This window comes from Furipterus horrens, unplaced genomic scaffold (assembly GCF_987537825.1).
Source record: "Furipterus horrens unplaced genomic scaffold, mFurHor1.1.pri manual_scaffold_5, whole genome shotgun sequence".
Taxonomy (NCBI): Eukaryota; Metazoa; Chordata; class Mammalia; order Chiroptera; family Furipteridae; genus Furipterus; species Furipterus horrens.
This window is the reverse complement of record NW_028327175.1, coordinates 107,283,082-107,296,660: the sequence shown is the minus strand read 5'-3', so window position 1 is coordinate 107,296,660 and position 13,579 is coordinate 107,283,082. Positions and strand designations below refer to the sequence as shown.

Here is a 13,579-nt window from a genome sequence, read left to right as displayed (position 1 = left end):
AACCCTGACACCCTCTTCTTCTCATGGTCACCCCATCATGCTGTCTTGGTTTCCCAGACAGAAAATATATACGATGAGCCTAGACCATCTTGCAGGACATGAAAGTAAGGAAGGTGTAAAAAAAAAAAGAAAAAAAAGATGTATGTAGGGCAAGGAGACATAAGACCCAACTGAAAGAGTTTATGATTGCGAAACCTGGAAAAATTTGGACAACCAAACACAATAATTAGTATTGGATTATAACCCAAAGTATAAAATAGATTATTCATGTGTCCAGTGATATAAATAAATGATTGAACAAATAATTAAATGGGGATGAAGAGACAAACCTCCCATGAAGAAGAATTCCAAATAATTTATGTAGATATTCTATACTCAAGGAGATGGAGCATAACTCCCCACTTCTTAAGTGTGGGTTGCCTATAACTACTTTTTTCCCCAGGAGTATGGTATGGAAAAGAGGTGAATTAGAGTAACTTTAGTGGAGAGACTTGATAAACACTACCTCAGCCAGGTGATTCAGGTTAACATCAATAGTGATAAGCCATCATAGTACAATCCTTGACATGTTAGACAAGAATGTCACTTTCTTTTTATGGTTTTCCTTCCTCAAACCCATAACCCAAGTTTAGTCATGAGAAAAGCATAAGACAAATTTCATTTGAGGGCCATTCCACAAAATACCTGGCCAGTACTGTTCAAAACCGTTAAAGTCATCAAAAAATAAGGACAGTCTGAGGAACTCACAGCCCGGAGGTACTTAAGGAAACATGATGACTGAATTTAATGTGGTACCGAGTTGAGATTCTGGAACAGAAAAAGGACCGTAGGTAAAAAGTAAGGAAACCTGAGTGAACTGGGGCTTTAGTGATCAACATTTATTCGTTAATTATACCAAATGTATTATACCAATAGAAAATGTTAATACGACAACAGGGGACTTTGGGGTATGTGGGAGCTCTCTGTGCTATCTTTGCTCTATTTCTGTAAATCTAAAACTGTTCTACAATAAGAAATTTATTTTTAAAAAAGATATTGTTTAGCGATGGCCAGGGGCTGGAGCCCGCTGCTGCCTCTGCGACCACCAGTGTGAGGGGAGCAGCCGCAGCCCGGGGCGGCGGGTGGGGGCAGAGTCGCAGCCCTCGTGGAGAAGGCGCGTGTGAGTTGCCTAGAGTCCTCTGTGCCTGAACATCTCAGACTCTGAGCAGGAGATTTTTCGGTGCGCTGAGATGCTGTTGCCTCTCTGCACTGTGCCCGCCAGGTTCGGACAGCAGGGCCGGGGTCTCTCCAGGCACTGGACCGGCTCCTCTCAGGCCAGGCCCTCCAAACTGAGCCGGGCTCTGGGTCTTTCTCAGTCTTGGGCTTCCTTCAAAGTCAGGACAGAGGCCAGAGAACAGTGAGCACCCTGACCCGGGCATTTTCTTGGTGCCCAGGTTGTGTCTGGGTTGTAGGAACTGGGGGCCCCCTCCTGCTGCCACCTTTCCAGCTAGGGAGGGACTAGCACATTCATAGTGTCCCATTCTCCACCCATTCAAGAACAAATTTCTTTTTCCTTTCTGTTGGAAATCCTGTCCCAGAAGTCCAAAACACCCATCTGTGTGTCCTTCCCAGCTCCTGGAGTATACATATAAGTATTATCTAGTTTTCAGAGGTGACAGTCACTTGTTCTTGACTTGACTTTTATTCCCTTTGGGAGACAAAAGTTGGCCTCTTAACTGACACTGCATGCCCAGAACCTTATTCATTTGGATCACCAGGTCCCTGGCCTTCCCTGTGTGACTTTCACCACCCATCTGAGTTCCATTTTCCTCTGGGCTCCAATCTCTAGCTCCTAGCAGATCTGATCAGTCCCATCCCTGGGTGGCAGTGGCCAGGGAGCTCGGCCTAGGATCCCTCACCCTGGAAGGTGAGAGAATTGGAGGCATCCAATATGAACCTGACAGCTAAGGAGTGGGTACCCCACTCACCCCACCTAAGAAGATGAAAAAAATGCAAAGAGTTCAATGCCTTGATTGGTTTGTGTGGAGACAGCCAGAGGGAAAAAATGAAGAAGCCACCACTGCTTGCTTTGCACTGAGCCTCCTGACTTGGGCTCTGAACCCAGCTTCGAGGAGGAAGAGGAACTCGTTGTGGTTGGAAATCGCTCTCACTTTGTCAAGGGAGACTGTGATGCTGCAAGATCTGTTGTCACCTCTCTGCTTTTGTCATCCTTGCCACTTACCTGGCCTGCCTCGGCTTGGTGTAAATGCAAGGTGCTCTGAAGGAGGATCTGGAAGCTCTCAAGGAAAAATTTAGGATATGGAATCTAATCAGAAAAGTTAATTACAAGAAATTCCCAAACTTGATGAAGAACTACTCAGCAAAAACAACTTCAGAAGTTTGAATCTGGAGAGCTGGGCTTGAACAAAGTCTGGATAAATACCACAGAAATGAATAAGCATATTTCTTTGTTGAATTCTGCAGTAAGCCACCTCAAAGCCAACATTAAGTCAGTGGCAAACTTAATTAGCCTGCCTGCCCCTGTAGAGGGACTTCAGAAGAGCATAGTTTTTATTGGAAACACTTTAAACAGTGTCCATCTTGCTATGGAGGCAATACACTAAACTGTGGACGAACACAAGAAAGTCATAGAGTTACTACAGAGTGATGTGTATCAGCACTCCTTAAAGACCAGTGGAAGCAACCAGATTAATCCGTCACCTTAAGCTCCATCAGAACTTGACAGTAAAACCCACAGTGAGAATTTGAAACAGGATATCCTATACATTTATAACTCTAAAGAGGAGGTAAACAGTGCCCTAGTGGGGTACCAGAGAGAGAACGATCTTAAACTTGAGGGGATGAATGAGATAGTCATTAATCTTACCCAGAGAGTCAGTTTGGCCTGAAGAGATCTGTTTGCTATGAGCAAGGTAGAAAGCAAACAAACAGTCCTTTAGCATGATAAGTGATAGAGCTGCCAGTCTGAAAAGAGTCTTTGCATCAGATGACAAGCAAAACAAATACAGTAAAAACCCAAAGCATAAAGACAGAAGGTAGTTCAGATTCTTAGGTATCCAAGGTGAGAGAGAAACTACAGCTGATTGGTGCACTCACCAACAAACCTGAGAGCGATGGGCCCTCTGAGACCACCCATGACAAGCAAGTACAAAGTTTCACATCAAAGCCATCAGCATTGCCAAAATTTCATCAATCTCATGGAGACCACATCAAAAAAGCTGCCCAGCTAAGACCTATCTCCCTACTAGCAATTTCTAGCATCCAAGGTCTTCGGGATTCATTTCATAAGACTGGCTAGAACACAGATGGGAAGCTGACCTACCAAGAAATTTAGAACTCCTTAGGCTCTGAGATGCCAGTACCAGAGAGTTTGAGAGCGTTTGATGCTGATAGAGATGGAAGATACTCATTCCTGGAGCTAAGAGTAACTTTCAATGTCTAGCCTCATTGGGCATATTTAGAAACAAATACATACCCCAGGTTACCCAATATCTACTAACCTAACACAGAGAAGGAAAACTCTGACTCCAAAAAACCTCCGCTGCCTTGCGGCATACCTCTTCAGGGGAAAGGCTAAGGGAGTAAACCCTGACAGAAAATCCGGAGCCGGAGTCCCTAAGGCGGTTTGACGTTGTAGTCAACACCGGCAACTCCTGCGGCGCACCTGAAGCCAAGCTGTATTGACTCCGTCTTTCCCTTGGACCCTTCAGCTGCGAAGAGAGGGGGGGTCTGCTGCATGGGCAACAGCAGACCCTCCATATCACCCTGCCCAGGCTCTGTAGCTTCAGCGTCATCGCAAGATGTCGATTCAACACGGGAGGAGACAGATACGATGTCACTCCCGAGTCGGACTGCACAGCCATTCTCGGCGGTGCAGATAGACTCTTAAGAAGCTACACCATCGTCTCTCGAGATGGACGGCTGCCGACGACGACGACTAACCTAACAGAAACAACCCGTATATTTACCTTTCAGTCCTCCAGTCCTCCAAACTACTATATCAGACACATTGCCACCTTTTATCTTGTTTGTAAAAACTATATTAAAGTTCTTTTATAAAAAGAAGACAATTTTTACTTATGATTTTCAGACACCTATGATTTCCTGAAATCAATAAGATTTTAATCTTTAAATTGCCAGAATAAAAGTCAAGCTCTCATTCTTTCTCTTTATTTTTGTTTGTTTGTTTGTTTGTTTGTTTTTTGAGGGAAGGAGACCTTATCCTTTAGAACTGGAAAATATGTATATAGGGAGAATAAGCCACCTTTTATATTTCAAGTAAATTTGCCTTAAATTAGCTGTACTTTATACAGATGCAGAAAATATCTGTCCTTTAAAATGTAGACATTTTCTGTTTGTAAATATTCAGAGTGAAAGAAAGAATTTTACATATTTTTTGGGAAGCGGGAGGAATGACTTGAAACAGAACATGAACAAATGACTTGCTATTAAAAATTGCTAACCTGAGCTGTTAGTGGCTGAAACTAAGTCCATGTCTCTCCTTCAGGCCTCTCCCTTAGGTGTTGCCATGGGGTTTGGTTGGGTGGCTGGAGGAATATATTTAGGAAGTGGACCCTGGGGGACAGTGTAGCCTCCAGGTTTAGGAAAGTAAGATCTGGCTCTTTGTTTCTGTCCCCTTAGCTAATCCCAACCTGTGAACCAGAGAAGTCTGGTTTGTTTGTTTGTTTTAAAGATATTATTTATTTATTTTTAGAGAGAGGGAAGGGAGGGAGAAAGAGAGGGAGAGAAACATCAATCAGTTGCCTCTCACAAACCCCCAACTGGGGACCTGCCCGCAACCCAGGCAGATGCCCTGACCGGGAATTGAACCGGCAACCTTTCTGTTTGTGGGACGGTCAGTGCCCAACCCACTCAGCCTCACCAGTCAGGGCAAACCAGAGAAGTCTTGTTGGGGATTTTTCGCATTTTCAATTCCATTTCAAGGTTTATGAGCATAAAAAGTTATCCAAGGGTGAGCTACATTTTCCTCCTTGAGTGAGCTAGATTATCTCTGCCCTCCCCTCACCCCCCAGCACACATGCTCAAGTCTTTATTACAGCTGTAGCTGACTTCCGCCTCTAATACTATCTCCATTCTGAATGGCAAGGCTGCTGTCTCTTGGCCGCTGTCTCCGCCTGGCTTCCCAGGAGCTTTAGAGGAGAACTATGCCTCCTCTAAACAGTAGAAGACAGTTTTTGTAAAACTTAACTGTGCTATAGGCCAAGTCAGGGAGAAACGAGAGAAGGTACCCTGGCACCAACTTCTTTAGTGGAGCTCATTTCATTTTAACTTGGCCCAAGTTGCCTGTTTAGTTATGGATGCAGCCGGACATCCTTAACTATTTAAGCCCCCAACCCATTATGTGATATGCAGCTTGGTGTTGGCTAAACTAGATTTTTTTTTCTGGAAATATTAAAAATTCAATTAAAGCACGATGAAGTACTTTCCCATGAATGTGTCTGCTTACCTCATTATGGCTTTTGCTTCTCTCTCTTTACAAACTTTTCTCCTTGCCCATCTGAGCTATTTCACTTTCTTGGAAAGGTTAAAATACAGTATAAAATTAGCCTGGCACTTTAGGTAACTTGAAGGTTACTCTTCAGGCTGCCTTCCATACCCCTACCCCCCTTTTAATATATATATATATATATATATATATATATATATATATATATATATATATATATAACCCTGGCTGGTTTGGCTCAGTGGATTGAGCATCGGCCTGCGAGCTAAGTGTCGCTGGTTCGATCTTCCAGTCAGGGAACATCAGAGAAGGAAAACTCTGACTCCAAAAAACCTCCTCTGCCTTGCGGCATACCTCTTCAGGGGAAAGGCTAAGGGAGTAAACCCCGACAGAAAATCCGGAGCCGGAGTCCCTAAGGCGGTTTGACGTTGTAGTCAACACCGGCAACTCCTGCGGCGCACCTGAAGCCAAGCTGTATTGACTCCGTCTTTCCCTTGGACCCTTCAGCTGCGAAGAGAGGGGGGGTCTGCTGCATGGGCAACAGCAGACCCTCCATATCACCCTGCCCAGGCTCTGTAGCTTCAGCTTCACTGGAGAGGACACTCCAGCGTCATCGCAAGATGTCGATTCAACACGGGAGGAGACAGATACCGTGTCACTCCCGAGTCGGACTGCACAGCCATTCTCGGCGGTGCAGATAGACTCTTAAGAAGCTACACCATCGTCTCTCGAGACGGACGGCTGCCGAAACGAATATATATATATATATATATATATACTCTGATTGATTTTATAACAACCAAGTAACCTTCTAGCGATAAATTGAACTTTACCTTTATATTTGTATATACTGTAGCATAAATAGTATGTCTATACCTGGAAGGTATTTTTTTGTGAACTGATTTATATGAAATATACTTGAGGGTAATGTAGTTTGTCCTTTTCAGTTTCGAATTCTTATTCATAGGCAGAAGCTTCGAGGACACCTTAACTCTTTGTTGCATTTACTTTTCCTTTGCCTCAGATAGCTATCCATGGAGGACTCAGTTTTGTTTTTTAGTTTATCATTTCTTCTTACCTCAAGCTTGTCTGGCTAGCATCATCCCTGAAGCAGACCTAGTACCATCCTTTCTCCCTACCAAATTTGGTAGAGGAGTTCCTGATACACTCTCAGACTTGTGAATACCCTTGTCACACTGCCTGGGGAAGTGCCTTATCTCCCAGGCAGAACTAGGGGGACTTGAACTCCATTGTTCTAAGTTGAGCAGATTCATTGGCTTAAGAAGAGCCTCAATAAGCCTATTATTGTGTTAATTTGGGATTTTTATTTGTAAAGTATCTTAACTTCTCTAGCCTGTGACTTGTGTTCAGCTGTAATAAAGCCTCACCTGCCACTTCTCAGCTCTCAGAGGAAGGTTCAGTAGCAGAGGTGAGTTTGGTTTTGGTTTCGAATACTCTGACCATTTCACTCCGGCATCTCCCTAAGTTACTGTTGTTTTCCTAAATTACCCAAAGCACTGCGTCTTGATCCTTTTTTCTTTTGTCTTGTACTCTCTTGTATCGTCGTCGGCAGCCGTCCGTCTCGAGAGACGATGGTGTAGCTTCTTAAGAGTCTATCTGCACCGCCGAGAATGGCTGTGCAGTCCGACTCGGGAGTGACACGGTATCTGTCTCCTCCCGTGTTGAATCGACATCTTGCGATGACGCTGGAGTGTCCTCTCCAGTGAAGCTGAAGCTACAGAGCCTGGGCAGGGTGATATGGAGGGTCTGCTGTTGCCCATGCAGCAGACCCCCCCTCTCTTCGCAGCTGAAGGGTCCAAGGGAAAGACGGAGTCAATACAGCTTGGCTTCAGGTGCGCCGCAGGAGTTGCCGGTGTTGACTACAACGTCAAACCGCCTTAGGGACTCCGGCTCCGGATTTTCTGTCGGGGTTTACTCCCTTAGCCTTTCCCCTGAAGAGGTATGCCGCAAGGCAGCGGAGGTTTTTTGGAGTCAGAGTTTTCCTTCTCTGATGTTCCCTGACTGGAAGATCGAACCAGCGACACTTAGCTCGCAGGCCGACACTCAATTCACTGAGCCAAACCAGCCAGGCCAACTCTCTCTCTTGTATAATGTTTACATAAAGGGCCACCTTATAACTCAGAGAGGTAAAAAGGTTTTGTTAGGAAGAAAGAACCAAAAGGAGAGAGAGCCCAGCTTAGGGATGACTGTAGTGTTGTCTCCAGGGCAGAAAGGGGCCTGGCCTGAGGAGAGCATCTGAAACAGCAAAGCCGAACGGACACTTGTGCTGGCTCCCTTCCCTCCTATGGCGTTGCCTCTCTTTCCGTGGCTGCATGGAACACTCAGCACCCCTGCTGCTCTTGCAGGTCACAGTTGAAGATTTTGATTGTGTTGGGCTCCTCCTCAGAATGGCCTGCTGCTGAGTTGTTTTTAGTGACAGTTTTCATTTGCTATGCACCTCGTTGGCTTGCTTACTGACACCAGCGAGGTGCGGTCCTTTCTTTGATGGCCAAACCAGAGCACATGCAGGTATTCCGGGGACTTTATAGAGCATGTATTGTTTGTTACACGAATCTAACCTACCTCGTCATTTTCTCCCATTAAGAAATGTCAATCTGCTTTGCTCTAGTGTAGCTATTTTGGTCATGTATAAACAGTTTTAGTTCTTTCTGTTTGGGGAGGGAATTTAAGGTTTGAACTTTGCTTATTTCATATCAGTAATACAACCATTTTAATTTATCTTAATAAAACATATCCTTTTTCAGGAAAAAGTATTGTTTCTATATTACTAACTCATAATATTGATATGAGGAGATAGCGCAGAAGTGCTTTTGTAAAATTGTTTATCTTTAAATTAAAAAAAATTAATTGCAGTTGACATACAATATTATATTCATTTCAGGTGTACAACCCAGTGATGAGACATTTATATAACTTACAAAGTGATCACCCTAATAAATCTAGTACCCACTTGACACCATACATAATTATTACTATATTATTAACTCTATTTCCTATGTTGTGCTTTTTTACATCCCTACATTTGTTTTTATATCCGGAAATGTATACATCTTATTCCCTTCCCCCTTTCATGCATTCTCCCACCTCAGCCCCCCAAATCTGGCAACCATCAAACAGTATGGAGGTTCCTCAAAAAATTAAAAATGGAACTACTATAAAACCCAACAACTTCATTTCTGGGTATTTATCCAAAGAATGCAAAACACCAATTTGAGATGAGACATGCATCTCTACATTCATTGTAGCATTATTTACAATAGCCAGGATATGGAAGCAACTCAAGTGCCCATCAATAGACAAGCAGATGAAGAAGATATGGTATCAATACATATATATGTTAACTCTGAGGAAAAAAAGACACCTACTAAGAAGGGCTCTTGGTGGCTAACTGGGCTCAAATTTTTAAAAACAGAGCCTAGCAGTCATTGCTGCACAGAGGCCTTTCATGGAAGCTGCACTTCCCAGAGAAGTCTTCACTGAACTGCCTGCCTGAACTGTGTTTCTCCAATCAGAGCTGTGCAGCTCTGACCAATCGTAGTGGCTCTACTTGACCAGTCAAGACTGTGCCTTTCGGACCAATAAAACCGTGAGGACTTGGAGTCCTCATTTGCATGAGGAAGAACCAATCAGGGACCACTTCTGTCCATATAAGCCAGCTGCCCCCCAGCTCTGGGAGAATACTTTCCTTTCCACGGAAGACTGTGTCTCCCAGGCTGAGGTGAAATACTGAAGATGTCTTGCCAGAGCAAAGCAGAGCAGACCAGTGCGGCACAAAGCAGACCAGCATATAGAAGAGCAGAGCTTTCTAGACCCATAGGGATGGGGCCCCAGGGCCACCTCACAGCTGTGCTCTTTTCACAGCCATGCTGTATCGCAATTGAGCTCTTTTGCTCTGAATAGTTTCCTTCTTCACAGCAGCTCAAATTGGGGATTCCTATTGGCATTGAATGGTGCCAATGACCACCAGTTGGCATATGCAATGGAATATTACTGTTTGCAACAACATAGATGGACCTAGAAGGCATCATGCTAAGTGAAATAAGCCATACAGAGGAAGAGAGATAGCATATGATTTTATTTATATGTGGAATCTAAAAAACAAAATAAATGAACAAACAAAACAGAAACGAACTTATAGCTACAAAGAAATTCTTTATCAAGTGATTGACATGTAATATGTGCTCCACAAAACAATCGTCGGCAGCCGTCCGTCTCGAGAGACGATGGTGTAGCTTCTTAAAAGTCTATCTGCACCGCCAAGAATGGCTGTGCAGTCCGACTCGGGAGTGACACGGTATCTGTCTCCTCCCGTGTTGAATCGACATCTTGCGATGATGCTGGAGTGTCCTCTCCAGTGGAGCTGAAGCTACAGAGCCTCAAGAGACGATGGTGTAGCTTCTTAAGAGTCTATCTGCACCGCCGAGAATGGCTGTGCAGTCCAACTCGGGAGTGACACGGTATCTGTCTCCTCCCACAAAACAATAGCATTGCATTATCTCATTCTTTTCTGTGCTATTCTTCTTTGTGATCTGCCATGACTTACTGTTGTGTTGCCTTTCTTCCAAGGTGAACCAAATTGATCTAGTTTCTGATAGTAGTTATTTGTCTCTTCTGCACTGAGAAACCTGGAGCATCATCCCAGTGTTTGCAATTGAGCATTTTTACCTTAACTGAGCCTATCTGAATTGCATTCATTCCATTCTTCTGTTTGGTGACTAAGATATATCACACCATAATGACACTTACGTGGTGGAAACCTGCCAGATGCTTCCAATTAGAGTAACTGAATCTTTCTTTGAAAAAAAATTTCATTAAATACCTGAGGCCCCTCTTTTCCCTTAGGAAGCACAGCACAGGGATGCCATCAACTTTTTGTTTGCTGACTTGGTCTTGACAGAATGCAGCATCACAAAACATCAACTTCTTGTTAATTATTTCTAAGCTTCAGAATGAGTTGCAAAATTATAATGTGGCAGGGAAAGTCTTCTTGTGGCATTGGGTAGGAAATACCTTTCTATAGAGATGAAGTGAGCAGAAAGCGTGTCTAGAAGAGAAATGATCCTGCTGAGAATAAGACATTGTTGGGGCCTGTGGGTTCCCTTTATGGTCATGACTGTGCAAAAGAATATCTATATGTTCAAATCTATCTATCTATCTATCACCTATCTATATCAATCTCTCTATCTATCTTTACCTTCTCTCAATTGGCAAGGGCAAGATTTGCAGGTTATAACCCTGATGTTATCCACGTTTTTTTGGATGCCAACCTGGGCTTACTTCCCATCTACACTTTGGTTTCTCCCCCTTTGCTGGATATATTTGTGGAAGACTCACAGAGAAACTGAGTTGAGAGGTCTGGCCCATCTTTCTGTTCAGTAAAATGAAAATAATATTTTTTAAAAAAAGAGTCACAAGAGTCTATTTAATAATTCTTGATTGCTGCCCTGAGACTGGTTTCAATATTTCTGATTATTCAATGCATGGAAGCTAGTGCAAAATGACTGTCTAAAAGTGCCAGAAATGTGCTTCCTGTGGTTCTGAATGTGAAAGCAGGAACTTTGGGGCAGCCTCATCTCTTCCTTTGTGAAGGATCACTTTGGTGAGCCATCTCTGTCATGCCCACTTACATTAAGTAACTACTCACTGCCCTTGAGGTAGCTCAGGACTTGGGAGAATCATCCAAAAGCAAATACTTTATAATGGAATATTAAATATTCTGTTTAATAATATAAAAGGCAGTCCCAATTGGTGAGGAACATCTCTACATATTTTTTTTAATGAAGTGTTTAACATTTCTCTTGTCTGGACTGGAAATAAGATTTGAGCCTAGTGGGTGGGGTCTGAGACCAAGAGAGCAAAGAGATGGGAGGAAGGGCTCCCACTGGTTGATGGGCTGAGAAGGTGTCAACTCTAACTAGACAGGCTAGTGTTTGGGATCTATTTCCAGGGAAAAAATGGGGGACCTACCATTAAGACATTAGTTAATTAGCTTATGAATATCCTTGAGCATTCTTTATGTACTACTTAAGAAATTTGCTCTTTGAAATATCTCCTGAAGCTCTGTAGAAAATCCAGGGGTAATGCCTTTTCTATCTGACAAAGACCTCTGGCCTTGCCTTATAGCACCATGTTCAGCCTACCTTCTGATCAGTTCCAGATGACTGTTACTTGCAGTCTATGTTGCAAATAACAGTAATCCCAAAGCATACTATCTTATTTAGAAAGGGGTTTCTCTGTCTACTCTGCTTATCTTTTATTGCCCTTATTTCTTTACAATAAAAGAAGGTTTTGTCCATGTGGTAGATTTAAACTCACTTGACTTCATGGCCTCCTAGCTTCTGGACACCAAGGGTTCCAAATAGAAAAAATCAGGGAAGAACTCTGATTGGTCTGGCCTAGATCACACACTCACTTCTGTCCCAGTCACTGTGAGAAGAAGGAGGTGTTGTGATCGGTCTGATATGGGTCACATGTTCACTTCTGTGGCCAAAAGGGTGAGATACTAGCTTGATTTCCAACTGCCAGCTCACTTTGCTCATGGACATGACAGGTTGCAAGTGCTTAGGAATGACTGTCTCCAAGCCCTCAACCAATGACTAATAGGAGTTAGAGTATAAATACTCGGGTGCTCCCTCGCCCTAGGGTGACACAATTCTGAGACACGCATCCCATACCAACATACCAGAATTTCAGAGTGGAATTAAACTCCAGCTCACCACAGTTGCCTCTTGTTTGGCATTGCACTCCTTATCTGCTACTTTCTCTTCCCTGTTTTACTCCCCTTGCCCCTTTACCCCTTTATCAGTATTTCCAAGATCACCTCCCATTTTTGCTTGCTTGCACTTGAGTCCTTATCTCAGTGACTTATTCTGGGGAAACCCAAACTAAGGCAGTTACCATGATTGGCAGCTCATCTCATGACTCAAGTGGGGATGAAGCAGTGTGCCAAAGGAAGTGGTGGTTCTGAACACACAGAAACAGTAGCTGTTCACTAGAAAAATATATCATGAGAAAAAGCACAGAACAGCAAACAGTGAGAACTTACAGTAAGCCACTTCCAATGGACCAACATTTGGGCATAAGACCTGTCTGGCCTGACATGCCCAGGGGAAGCACACAGACCGCCACAGCAGGTTACCCTGGAGAGGAAAATGTCAGAGGATCCTGGGGTCCTGGGTATAATGAAAGCTGTACCTTATGCAATACCTTTTCCATCATTACTTCAATAATCTTCAGCCTCCCCTGACCCAGTTGAGTCTTAGCCAAAGAGCTATCATGGGAGAAGGCTATGCCTGCCTTCTTGGATACAGGCCAGAGGCTGGGTACTTGGCTTATGTTTGGTGACATTTCTCTTAGACAGTTGGGCTTGTGTGTGATGGCCCAGGCATGTAGTGATAAAAATACTCTCCTCATCTCTGTGTCTCAGCTGTAGAATCCCTGCCTCTTTCCATTTAGGTTTATTGGTTTCTAAAGCCCAGCTATTCCATGCATGTCATGGGTTCAGTTGTCTAGAAGAAGTGCTTAAGAGAGAGGTTCAGGGCATGAGACTAGAGGGAGTGCCCTTCAGGTAACACACACACACACACACACACACACACACACACACACCCCCTCTAAGGCTGTGAGGAAAACAAAATGTTCAAGGTAAAGGAGCCACACATAAGGATCTCAGTCCCAGATAAAGTCTAGATTGAGGTTGTCATGCCACAGCCCTTGGACCAAATCCAACCACCACCTATGTTTCTAAATAAAGTTTTATTGGCATACAGCCATACCCATCATGTACATAATGTTTATTCTGCTTTCTTGCTACAAGGGCAGTTGGGTAATTACAACAGAGGCTGTTGTAACTGGATGGCCAAGCCTACCCCATTTACAATGTGGACCCTTACAGAAAGAGATGCCAACCCCTGCTCTAAACTGGTCCCAATCCTTGGGAGCTCTGTGATATCCATTGCTCCATAATTCATTCCATACCTTGAGGCAAGGGGCTGGTCTTCTTACCTTAGTGTCAGCCGGACATTGGTTGCTGACCACCCCAGGTGGTGAGGGTGAGGTGCATGAAGCACACTAAGCCTTGAGTAGTGGCTC

At 43.8% G+C, this 13,579-nt stretch overlaps 1 protein-coding gene and 1 pseudogene across 2 annotated transcripts in view; both read left to right on the top strand.

Moving 5' to 3' along the window:
* The window catches only part of SHISA9 (shisa family member 9), a 281,819-nt gene that overhangs the window by 242,176 nt on the left and 26,064 nt on the right, over positions 1 to 13,579 (top strand). The gene's annotated exons all lie outside the window — the stretch shown is intronic.
* LOC150009247 (EF-hand calcium-binding domain-containing protein 14 pseudogene) lies at positions 1,991 to 3,442 on the top strand (annotated as a pseudogene).